The sequence below is a fragment of the Vicia villosa genome, linkage group LG2, assembly GCF_029867415.1.
Source record: "Vicia villosa cultivar HV-30 ecotype Madison, WI linkage group LG2, Vvil1.0, whole genome shotgun sequence".
NCBI classification, from domain to species: Eukaryota; Viridiplantae; Streptophyta; class Magnoliopsida; order Fabales; family Fabaceae; genus Vicia; species Vicia villosa.
In genome coordinates, this window is record NC_081181.1 from 165,515,578 (window position 1) to 165,527,517 (window position 11,940).

General features: G+C 31.7%; 1 long non-coding RNA gene across 2 annotated transcripts; it reads left to right on the forward strand.

Moving 5' to 3' along the window:
* The first annotated feature begins 3,152 nt into the window (after positions 1 to 3,152).
* On the forward strand, positions 3,153 to 6,715 carry LOC131647328 (uncharacterized). Of its 2 annotated transcripts, XR_009297791.1 has the most exons (3): positions 3,153 to 3,375; positions 4,419 to 4,956; positions 5,883 to 6,715. It is a non-coding gene; the product is annotated as an uncharacterized LOC131647328 (long non-coding RNA). The 2 variants fall into 2 exon arrangements; XR_009297790.1 differs by lacking the exon at positions 5,883 to 6,715 and having other exon boundaries at positions 4,419 to 5,012.
* Positions 6,716 to 11,940: the final 5,225 nt, after the last annotated feature.

Sequence of the window (11,940 nt, forward strand, 5' to 3'; positions counted from 1 at the left end):
TAAGAAAAACTTTACTTTTTAAATTCATTGAAAAGACAATATATCTGACTCATATATTGTCTAGATACATTAGTTATTCAATATAGTTAAAAAATAAATTTTCTCTTATAAATAAGATAAGAGAAAGTATTAAAGTCATCCTAATAATGTCATATGTTTAGATAAATTATCCATTCAAAAAGTTTTAGTACTACAATGAATCTTGATCAAATAAGGGTATTTTGCACTTTTCCACAACCATTAATTTTCTTATATTATAGACTGATAGATTTTGTTTTGGAAGAAAGAAGTGAAAAAGTGATGAAAGAGAAAAAAATAGAGAATAGAGAGAAATTTGATAAGTTTGATAAAATATAAGAGTTATATTATTTTAATAATAAAATTAAGAACTTTATAGTACAAAGACAAAAAAAACACAATTTTAATGTGCTCGCAAAGAATCAAATAAGGGTATTTTGGACTTTTCCACAATCATTAATTTTCTTATATTATATATTGATAGATTTTTTTTTGAAGAAAGAAGTGAGAAAGTGATGAAAGAAAAAAAATAGAGAATAGAGAGAGATTTGATAAGTTTGATAAAATATAAGAGTTGTATTATTTTAATAATAAAAGTAAGAATTTTATGGTACAAAGACCAAAAAACCACAATTTTAATGTGGTGGCATAAAATCAAATAAGGATATTTTGGACTTTTCCATAACCATTAATTTTCTTATATTATAGAATGATACATTTTTTGGAAGAAAGAACTGAGAAAGTGATGAAAGAGAAAAAAATAGAGAAATAGAGAGAGATTTGATAAGTTTGATAAAATATAAGAGTTGTATTATTTTAATAATAAAATTAAGAACTTTATGGTACAAAGACCAAAAAACCACAATTTTAATGTGGTGGCAAAAAATCAAATAAGGGTATTTTGGACTTTTCCACAACCAATAATTTTCTTATATTATAGATTAGATGGGTCATTCTTTGACCGGTTATTAAAATATATCTATAATTATAACACGTGTCAAACTTTTTTTTTTTGGATAATCTATATCTTTTAAACTCTTTTCAATTATTTTTTTTATTATGTCTCATATATTTTACATAGTTTTGTTTTTAAATGTTCACATGTTTATATAAGGTCATTGTTGTTTATCAAATAAAAAAAATAAATCGAATAAAACCAAACAAATTAGTCAAATCCAAACTAACATAGAGAAGAGTATCCGTAAACATATATGATCAAATATTTGATCTTCAAGTACATAAATTATGAGATGATATACCAAAAACAATTTAACTATTTAACATAAAATATTTTATCCAATAAGACCTATCATCAAAATAAAAAACACACATTTGTAAACTTTTGAAAACTCAATAATGGAAATGCCATGTAGTTTAAGGAGAGTTGAACAAGCCTTAGACAATGTATTAATTAACAATCCAGATGACAAAGTAGGGAATACAAAAGAAAAAGAAAGTAAGATTTTAAAATTTTAACTTATAAAAATAAAAATTACAAAAAAATATGTAATAAAATATAAATGAACTAAACTATCTTTAGTCCAATTGTAATAAAAAGTTAATTACATTAACTAATACATAAAATACGATTTCTTTAATTAATTTAAATTATGTAAATCATACAATATTTAAGACTATACTCATACAATTATTTCTCAGTTACATATTTTCTCATGTAATTTTTGTTATTAAATATTTTTGGGTTAAATATTCAAATCCCTGTAATGTTAGCGAGTTTTAGTTTTAGCCACTGTAAAAAAAAATTATTGATATCCCACTAATCTTATTTAGATTCCATCAACAAACCCCCCTAATTGCCTAGTGGCATGAAAGATTCTAAGATTTTTTCAAATATTTGCCACGTATTACATTTTACTTGTGCACATGGCATTTTGATTAAATTATATGGTCATTGGATATATAGTTTTCAAAAAGCCCTTTGAAATTGTTAGGGTTCATCAGTGTTTGTAGAAACTTCATTTGGGCAGTGTGAAGACGACGACGTAGGCTGCGAAGACGAAGCAAAGGAGCATCGAAGCCCTAGAAGACAAAGTAAAGGCTGCGAATGTAACAACCCGATCTTATTTTCGTATTTAAATTATTAGGTGTTTTATTTATTTAATTATTATTTATGTGGTAATTATTTATTTGTTGTATTTTGGTGATTAATTGAATATGGGTGATATTTAATTAAGTAAGTGATTATGTGAATACTAGTAGATATCTAATAATGGGCCTAATTAACTAGAATGAGAGTTGGGCGGGTTAAGCCCAAATGACAAAATAAAGATAGTAAGGGTTATGCGAGAAAACCTAGAATTAGAGAATAGAAAGAAAAGAGGCTAGAGAGAAGAGAAGAGAAAGAAGAGAAGAGGAAGAGGAAGAGAAGAGGGAAGTAAATTCTTGAAGAGGAAGGACTAGAAATTCAACGTAAGGGTTAGAATCCAAGTTAATATAGGTTACATGATTGGGTAATGTGTTGTTTGTGTAATCTCTTCATCTATCAATTTCATAGTTTTGGAAATGTTAGGGTTCATGATAAAACAATGAGATTTTGTGATTTGTTCATGTTCAATGTGTTGTATGGATGACCCATGGTTAGGAACATGTTTAGGAACCATATATGTGTGCTAAATTGCTGTCAATTGATGTATAATTTGTATATGAGTTAATGGGTGTTCACTACGCCAAAATTGATATTTCGTAGCGCCTAATTTAATAGCACTTTTAAAAAAAGTGTTATTAAAAAGGAAAAACATATTTATAATAGCACTTTATGGTCAGGCGCTATTATAAAATACAAAAAATATGATTTTGATAGCACTTAGTAGAAAAACGCTATTATTAAACTTCAGTAAGATAGCCCTTTCTGCAAAACGCTATTAATATTGTACATTTTGATAGCGCTTTCTAAAAAATGCTATTAAAATTATACACAAAAATAGCACTTTCTGAAAAAACGATATTAATAATCTTCACTATTTTTTTTGAAAAAAAAATTTTCTCATTTAGATAGCACTTTATGTAAAAGTGCTATTATTTTAGTCATCCCTAATACTGTGGACCTTAATAAATTAATAAAATAAAATAAAAAAGGGGACACTTTTTCATTTTTGGCGCATAATATTGGGGAAACTTTTCATTTTGCCCCCAAAAGCATTCTCTCTTAACTCTTTCGCTGAATACTCTTCCGCCGAATACTCTGCAAATATCATCTCTCACCTATTAATCTTCTCCGCCGAATCCACTCATGCCGTCGAACCTACTCACACCGTCAAACCCATCCACGCTCTCTTCTCCGTTCATCGGCCACGGTTCATCGATTCAGAGTTGAAGTCTTTTCCGGATTCTTCAAAGGTAAGTTAAAAATTCTTCTTTATTTTGAGCTATTTTCGCTTGCAATCATGTTTGGTTCTGTTTGAATCAGATGTTTAGAAACATAGGGATTTTGAATCTGAGAATCATCTCAAAATCTTATTTGTTTGATATAAATCATATTGTTTGATTTAAATCTGAGTGTGCATAAACATTTTTGGATTGTTTCTGAGAATATAAACATAGGGCGCTGATTTTTATCTGGTTAATTTATGACAAGATGTAGGGCGGTGATTGTTTCTGAGATAGATTTGGTGTAAACTTATAATCACTCTTTTGGGTAGGGAGGGCTTGTTAGATAAGTGTCGCGAGGTGTTCGATGAAATGCCTAGCCAAGGTGTTCCTCGGAGTGTGTTTGCTTATACTGCTGTTATTAATGCTTATGGTCGTAATGGTCAGTTTCAGGATTTGCTTGATAGAATGAAACAAGAGAGGGTTCCTGCTAGTGTGTTGACTTATAATACTGTTATTAATGCTTGTGCTAAGGGTGGGTTGGATTGGGAGGGTTTGTTAGGGTTGTTTGATGAAATGAGACATGAAGGGATACAACCTAATTTTGTAGCTTATAATACATTGCTCAGTGCTTCTGCTCACAGGGGGTTGGGGGATGAAGCTGATTTTGGTTTAATGGATTTTTATAAGGTTTGTCTAATGTGTTTATTGATTGCTATGATCATCAAATTGATAGCTTCTAAATGTTGTTAATTGATTGATATGATCATTAACTCTATTTTAAGTAAGAGTTCTGGAATAATGTTTTTTTTTTGAATTAGCATTACCTGTGATTTGGGTTCTAGTTAGTTTATGTGCCTATTGTGTTTATAGATTGCTAATTTGCTATGATCATCAAATCAATGGTTTTAAATGTTGATAGTTATTATTAGATGTTAGATTTTAAATCTATTTCCATTTTTATTACTGAATTTGAAGTAGCTGACAACTGTCGTTGTAAAAATCAGATATTTGTTCTGCTTCTTGTTTAGATTTTGTTTTGAATAGATGCTGACTGGGTTGAAGTTTTGCAGAAATATATTGGCAATCATGAGATTAAAGAAAGGGGCTAAGGTGGAAGTGTTAAGCAAAGATGAGGTGCCTTCTGGCTCCTGGCTATGTGCAGAGATTATTCGTGGTAAGGGCCACCATTACACTGTTAAGTATGAGGTGTTTGAAGGTGCTACTGGTGAGGCAATCGTGGGGAGAGTTTCGAGGAAATCTGTAAGACCGTGTTCGCCTGCATTTGAACTCGTGGAGAACTGGACTCCAGGTGAAATTGTAGAAGTGTATTAGAATTTTTCTTGGAAGATGGCTACTGTTTTGAAGGTTTTGGGGAAAAAGTGCATTTCTGTTAGGCTAGTTGGATCTTCATTGGAATTCCAAGTTAGCAAATTTTGAGATGTGGAGCCACTGTTTCAGTTGTTGCACTTAGCAGGAAGGGTGGTTTGTTGTCAGAGCTTTCTAGAAGACGGATCAAGGTGTTGGATGATAAAGCAGAGCTCAGCTTCAAAACTGCAATGAAGGATGATCTCGTAATTGCTGGTTCAGCTGTATGTGTATCATGGATTGGTATGAAAAGATTGATTACAATTCATTATGATTATCGTTTATCCTTTCGTTTGTTATTCGGTCTAGTTTTTCTAATATTTTTTTGTTAATATTTTTGGTTCTAGTACTGAAGGATTCCAATTACGTCTCTCTTTTATATGTAGTTGCACAGATTCATTGCAAAATGATAATATAATTCTTTTTCAGATTATTCAAGAAGAAATTATCAATAAGAGTTTGTAATTGCTCTTCATGTCTTAATAAAAAGTAAAAGCCCTTTGTTTTCTTATGTCTCTAGAAAAATATATTGAACCCTTTGGTTTATGACTTTTTTTGGTGTTGGTTTTCATTCAAAATGCTTGGAAACGCAGAAAGTAGATATTCTCTTAAATCTATTTTTTTGCTTCTCTTTTTGATAGATATCCTTAATATTTCAAGTACTTTATAATATTTTACTAAATTGAGATTAAGATATATGTTGAATAGTTTGATTATATTCTAATTGCTATAAGTATTTGTCAAACATTTTTTCTCTCAAAGCATCATTCAAATCAAAACAAGAAACTGATACGTGTTCAGTTTTTGGAAAAAGAGAAAAGATTCTTGCTCCCATTTGTGTTTGCTGCCATTTATGGGTTAAGCATATCAATTATTACAGGTGGATTGATTTTGGAAGCTGTGGTAACATGCTCTGCTTTATTGCCTGCTTTTATACCATTTACACATGGTTCTTGATCATTCTTGTAGCTGGTGGATGCCTTAGATCAATATTTGGATTATATTCTTTCTTTTCTCTATTAATATATTATATTTACAAGATTATTCTTTATCTTGTTATTAACTTGATTTTGCTGGACACTATTTGTTTAATGAAAGAAGTGTTTGTGATGTGTTATAGAGTTGGATTTACAATAATGAATGTTGATATAATTTTTTAATTAATGCAGAAAGTTAGTAGTGAAAATCGAGAAAGAGCGTTAAATCCTCAACATACTTATAATTTGTATATGAGTTAATGGGTTGTATGAGGGGAATAGGGAAGAAAAATGGTGATTTCTGAGTTTTAACGCAGTGTAGGTCGACCAACACAGAAGCATGAGTCGACCTGAGCAACCCAAAAGGTTCTTGATCATTCATGTAGCTGGTGGATGCCTTAGATCAATATTTGGATTATATTCTTTCTTTTCTCTATTAATATATTATATTTACAAGATTATTCTTTATCTTGTTATTAACTTGATTTTGCTGGACACTATTTGTTTAATGAAAGAAGTGTTTGTGATGTGTTATAGAGTTGGATTTACAATAATGAATGTTGATATAATTTTTTAATTAATGCAGAAAGTTAGTAGTGAAAATCGAGAAAGAGCGTTAAATCCTCAACATACTTATAATTTGTATATGAGTTAATGGGTTGTATGAGGGGAATAGGGAAGAAAAATGGTGATTTCTGAGTTTTAACGCAGTGTAGGTCGACCAACACAGAAGCATGAGTCGACCTGAGCAACCCAAAAGGCAGGAAATCCATTTTCCTTCAGCATGCGTTGACCTTTGAATTCTGTGCGTCGACCTGTCGAATTCCTTGTGTCGACTCATGAGTCGACCTGAGCTAACCTGAGAGGGGTAGAAAACATCCATGCGTCGACCTATGAATCCCTTGCGTCAACCTGAAGATTTCCATTTTTGACAGATTTTGTAAAGACCGTAACTTTTGATCCATAACTTCGTTTTATGTGTCGTTCGAAGCGTTAGGAAGCTATTGTGATGGTCTATATGATGGTATAGGATTGATTTGCAATTAATTAATTAATTATGATGTTATTATGTGAAATAACATGTAACTGTCTTATGTGCGTTATGTTTTGGTATGTGATGCATAACAATTGTTGTAATACTTTGTGTAGATATATTCATGATGTTTGTGATTGGATATATGATGGTTGTTATGCTTTATTGCAATTGTTACTTTGTTATGTGAATCTTGTACAATTGGTGGATAATTCAATGTGTGAATTATTGAGGTATGCGGTATGTTAAGATTTGTGTGAATAATCTTAATTGCATATGTGTTGAGATGATTGTACATGCATTCATGGTTGGATTTGAAATATAAGCGGTGAAACTTGGGTTCACATGGTTTACTTTGATCCTCTATTGGAAATAGAGGTGGTGAAACTTTGGGTTCACAAATTAGACGTTGATCCTTAATTGGAAATAGGCATAGTGGCTCCGATCTTGTCCGGATTGGAAGGGTGGCTTGGATTCTAGATATTGAATCGGAAAGTGGTGAAACATTGAATTCACATTGGGTACCACATGCATAGAGTCACATGTCTTGCATTGAGTCACATTGGTGTCATGTGATGTTTGAATATATGCAATTATGTGATTGTTACGTGTGTATGAGAGGTGATAAGTGAATTTGGTGATTCATTTGATATGAATGGTTGTTGTGTTATAATTGTGATATATGTGATTAAACATATGTGATGTAGATGTGAAATTAAATGTACTAATGATATATGTATATATTGGATATGTGAATCATGTTTGATTGATGATGATACATGTGGTAAGAGAGGTGATAACATGTATACTTGTGATATTAATGACATGATTCCAATGATGTAAATATATTCTATGATGTTTTGTAAATTGGGATAGAGATGAATATGTGCATTTGGTGATATATGTTCATACTTGCGATATATCAGTGAATTTTATACATGTCTATATATTTGGAAAAACATGTATACGTGATTATGGAAAAATAACTTGTATATTTAGAATATGATTATGTTTGAATACAATTGTTACTTCGTGAATATTGCCGAAAAGGATATGTACTTAGAATCTATATATTGGTAAAATATGATTATGTATATTGTTTAGTAATCATATTTGATTATGTGGAATTGAATTAGCTAGGTTGTATGACATGAACATGTGAATCTTGATTAATTGCATATGATGCATGTTTATGTGAAGAGTGATGAATTCTTGAAATGTATTCTTATTGTGTTTTACATTTCCCATTATTATGTTTTCTATGATAATTTGAATTCTTACCCTTCTGTTTGAATGTTGCCCTTTGTTGGTAACGTGCAAGTTTTCGAGGATAGTGGTGCTTCGAAGGAGGCTTAGTTTAGAGATTAGATCTCTTGTAGAGTGTCGTGACTAAGTAGTCATTTGTGCTTTGGTCATATGTAACACATGAGATTTGAGTTTATATTTTTATGACTCGATGTTATGAGATATTTGTTTACTCATATTGTATTTCGTATTTGATTATGTTATTTTGTTGATGAGTGGCCTTGAGCCGAGATGTTGAGACATGGTGGATGATGTATGAGAATCATCTGATTTTACCATTTATTTGATGAGATGATTATTCCGCTGTGGTTTTGCATGTTGTTTTAAATCCCGTGTTATTTGGAAATGACAATTGCATGTTTAAAGATAAAATTTTGTTTTATTTTGAAATATGTGTAACGCCCTCGTGAGATGCACGCTTCTTTACTCTGATCTATGCAAATGTATGCCTTATTTGTTTAGTATAGAATTGGGGGTGTTACAGCGAAGACAGTTGATAATGTATCAGGTAAGTTTTTCGTACACTCCTTCCATGTTTGTTGGTAATATTAGGGCATCTGGGTATGGTTTTTGGGAAATCTGAAATTCAATCTATTTTCTTAACATGGATCGGGAAATTTTAACTTCACCTGTCACCATGAGGGTGAATTTGTTAGGGACAATCGAAATAAACCTGTATACAGAGGGGGTTGAAACAAAGGTAAATGGAATACACGTTGTGAGTTTTACAATGGAGAGCATTATGAAGTTGGTTAGTAAGCTGGGATATAAGGATGATAGAATTAGGGTTTGGACAAAAGTACTGGAGATTCAAGATGGATTTATTCATATAATAAAAGATGATGATGTGTTAGACTTTGCTTCTTACTTCAGTTCAATGGATATTAATGGGGATATATTTGTGGAACATGGATAGGAAAATAGGGAAGATGATATAGCCAGTGGTCCAGGAATGTTAGAAGAGGAGTTTATTGATAGGTTAGATGATAGTGAAGATGAAAGAGCCACAATTATTCATGATGACTTTGAATTACTTGATGTTACTTTGCCCATTAGAGTAGATGCAAGTGGTAGTGGACTTTTTAGTAGGTCCAATAAGAACATGGATGAGGATGACTACTTTAGTGATGAGTTGAATAGTTCTGACCCAGATGATTCAGGTGATGAAAAAAGGCCCAAGTTTGAGAGTTTTAAGAAAGAGCATCTTAACAAGGACTATAAATTTAAGTGGGGTATGGAGTTTAATTCACTTGTTGACTTCAAAGATGCTATTCGTGAGTGATTAGTGGTCAATGGAATGGAAATTACATTTGTGAAAAATGAGAGCTATAGAGTAAGGGTAGAGTGTAAGGCTAAATGTGGGTTTTTGGTCTTATGCTCTAAAGTGGGCCACAAACACACCTTTTCTATAAAAACACATGCGCTAGGGTTTTGAACAATATATCTGTCAACTCTAAATGGGTGGCCAAGCATGTGGTGAAGATGCTGCAAACATCTGAAACTGTCAGGATTAGTGACATAATGCAAGAGATAAGGCAAAATTTTTCCATTGGTATAAGTGTTGCAAGAGCTTGGAAGGCCAAGACGATAGCCAATAAGGTGATTGAAAGAGATGCTGATTCTCAATATGCATCCATATGGAGGAATGCAGCTGAGTTGACAAGGGTAAATCATGACAACAGAGTCAAGATTAATGTTGAAAGACCTAACCCTGTAACGCCCCGAATTTAATTAAACTATTGAAGAATTTAAATATTGGATTATGTCGTAATTGGATTTGTCGATATTATTTTAAGGAACATATTTGGATTTATTAAGTTAAAGTCGGAAAATATAATTATTTATAAGTCGGAAATATTATATTGATGGAATATTAATAAAAGTGACATAATTGGTTATTTGAGTTATGGGACATTTATTTTTATTAAGTGAAGAATAATAATGTGGTTTTACCCTTAGGCCCAATGTTATACTAAGGATAGGTTTTAGTGTTAGTAAGGGTTTAAGGGAAGTGTAGAGATATCATAAAATAGAAGCCATTTTTGTGAAGAAGGAGGCTAGGTCTTGAAGAGGAGAACGAAGTTTAGAGAAATCCCAGACCAAGACTCAAGATTGGTAGAGTTTTCTTCAATTGAATAAGGTAAGGGTGGGGTTCTCTTCCTATAATGGGGCTTATGAAACCTTGTATGTTGGGGATTAGGGGTTTATGTTATTGCAATTGCTTATGTTAATTGTTGCTGGAAAATTTAAAACCTATGAAATTTTGTATTGCTGCCGTTGCTGTTTGTGTTAATAACATGATGTTGTTGCTGTTATGTTCATGTTGTCGTTCATATGTTGTTGTTCATTTAAATGGGAAACATTATAATGCTATGCATTTCGTATGCCAAGGAAATATATTGTATGACCATGAATCTGCCTGCATAAAGCGAAATTAGGCTATGAGATGAAATGAAATTTGCTAGTCACTGTGAGGCCTTAGGTGCGACGACCGGCAAGCCGTAGGTGCGACGACCGACATCCCTTGTGGCATGTAGTGACGGCCAGCACAACTTTGGCTTGGATTGACACGCGGCAGCTTTCATTATTATTTGGTGTTTCTGTTTTATATATATATATATATATATATATATATATATATATATATATATATATATATATATATATATATATATATATATATATATGTGTGTGTGTGTGTGTGTGTGTGTGTGTGTGTAGAGTACTATATTAATTTTAACATATATTTATGAGTAATGATACTAACTAGTACTATTAAGTTAAACAAATATTTTATTATAAAAATTAAGTTTTGGAATATTAAATAACAGTAGTATTTATATAATGCAAAATAGTTCCGTTTGATCGAAATAGCCGAATTAAGCGGTATATTTAGTTGTCCGAAACTTGATGAAAATTGACGTGGTAGCTAAGTTTAATTAGTACGTTAACGTGGTAGTGGTATTTTGTCGAAATTGTGATATTAACCGGTCGATTAATTAATGATTGAATTAATGTCCAATAAGTCTATATAATTGGAATAAACTTGAATTTAGATTAAATGTTCGGTTGGTCGGTAAATAACGGTATCTTGAGAATTTGACCGTAATCATACTTTGAGATTTAGTAAATAACTTAGGAACTATGGTATGATAGTAAGTAGTGAATTTAACCGAATGAATTAGATAATTGGTGAAGTAATTCAATTGTATCTGATTATCCGGAATCGAATTGTGATCATAACTTAAGAGTTGTTGTTGATATCTATGTGATTGTTTATTAATGGTATCGACCGTTGACTATGTGATTTCTTGGAATTGTTCCGTTGTTCATATGAAGTTGTTGTATTATGTGTGAAGTGTTAATATTTTTTATGAATTGATGATTGTGATATGGGCGTGTGCCTTGTGACGAATATTTTGTGAAGTAGATGATAAATGATGATTGTTGTGGTGATTTAGTTGATATGTGAAGTTATATGTTTGCCGTGATATGCCAAAACATGATGATGATGATGATGTTGTGATGAGTTTATTTCTATGTGAAGATGAATGATTAATTGTGACGTTGAACTACCCCAAATAATTGGTAATTATAAGTGACGTGGGCGTATGCCTAGTGATGATGTGTGATTGTGATGAGTATGTTGTGTATGTCTTGTTTGTCGAGTCACATTTCATATGCATACTCAGTGACGGTCTGGATTGGCAAAATTGGTGACAAAGGCTTATGCCTTATGCCCTGAATTTGCAATTGGTGACGGGGGTGGAGGTTCCGATTGGTACCACATGCATATACATGAGTCATGTCCCATGTGTCTTATGTGATTCATATTTGTGACGTTTTGTGACTATATCGTGATTGTATTCCGTGACTTGTTAAATGATGAATGTATGTGAAAATGTGAATGAT